Genomic DNA, 1,555 nt, shown 5'->3' on the forward strand with positions numbered 1-1,555 from the left:
TTTACACAACCATGCCTCAAGGATGCCTCACCTCACACACAAACCTCTCAACATATTAATATGTCACCAGTGAACTTGTTTCTGTGTAAGTGGTTATTCAAATACACCAGTGCCATGTGTACTATTTATAAGGGGGGGGGAGGATCCTCTCAAAGAACGTCAGAAGCAAAAATTTTAAATGCTACTTATATTACCATGGGTTATGAAGGGTAAAATATGCAGTCGTCTTTTGTTCTGTCGCAAAGACTATCTCTTGGTCTATGTACAGGTTCAGCAAGAATACATTTAAGTGTGCTTGAATACATAATCTTTGAAAAGTTATCCATACGTTAAGATCCACACAGTCAAATACCTTTGCACAGTCAATAAAAAGTTTCCTCTGAAAAAATAAAAAATTTCCCCTGGTATTCTCTGCTTTCACCCAAGATCCATCTGATATCAGCAATTAAATAATTTGGTTCACATCTTCTGAATCTGGTTTGAATTTCTGGAAGTTCCCTGTGGATACATTTTCAACTACCGATCCTTCTTCTTTGTTTACAAACTGCTTGCTTGACCAATTTCAGCCTGGAGAAATTACTACAAATGCTGAAACCATTTCTGAATGACACTGACAGCAAAAGTTTACTTGTGTGTGATATTGGCATGATTGCTCGATACTTTCTCCATCGTGTTGGATCATCTTTCTTTGGAATAGGCACAAACAAGGATCTCTTCAACTTGCTTGACCAGGTAGTTATCTTCTGAATTTCTTGGCATAAACAAATGAGCACTTCTGGCACTGCGTTCATTGTGGGAAAATTTCAGTGGGTCTTCTGTCAATTCCTGCAGGCGTATTTCTCACCAGTGCCTTCTGGGAAGCTTGGACTTCTCCCAGTAGCATCACTTTTTTTATCATTTTCTATCTCCTGAAATGTTTAAACATCAACGAATGGTTTTTTATAATGACTTTGCCTTCCTTCCATTGACTTTTCATACTTCTTGCTTTGTTCAACATTTTCCCATAGAATCCTTCAATACCGCAACTTGAAAGTTGAATTTACTCTTCAGTTGTTTAGTGTGACAAATGTCGAGTGTGTTCTGCCTTTCTGGTTTTCTTGCTCGTTCTTTGCTCCTGTCACCACAATGCTCACTCTTCTTGAGCCACGCCTCAACATCACTAGCTCACTTCTTACAACCTTTACTGCTCGCTATTTAAGGGCAAGTGTCAAAATCCTTGCTAATATCCACTTTGTCTTTGCTCTCTTTTCTGAGTCAATGCCCCTTGCTGTCCTCGTGTATGGTGTCTCTGTTGTCCTCCTCCAGTCTCTTGTGACACTAGTATTCAATGCACCAGGTCTGCATTCAGGGGAAATATATTCAAGGTGGTACTTTGGTTCTTGTGGACTTGTTTGAGTTTTCCTTAGCTTCAACTTGAACTTGCACGTAAGCACTTAATGATCTGTTCTGCAGGTGATCCCTGGCCTTGTTCTGATTAAGGATGTTGAGCTTCTCTATCACATCTTTCCATTATTTTGTTAAATTAAAAAAAATCATTTTATTGGGGGCTCATATA

This window comes from Echinops telfairi, unplaced genomic scaffold (assembly GCF_000313985.2).
Source record: "Echinops telfairi isolate 266 unplaced genomic scaffold, ASM31398v2 ScPeMD7_31;HRSCAF=116, whole genome shotgun sequence".
Classification (NCBI taxonomy): domain Eukaryota; kingdom Metazoa; phylum Chordata; class Mammalia; order Afrosoricida; family Tenrecidae; genus Echinops; species Echinops telfairi.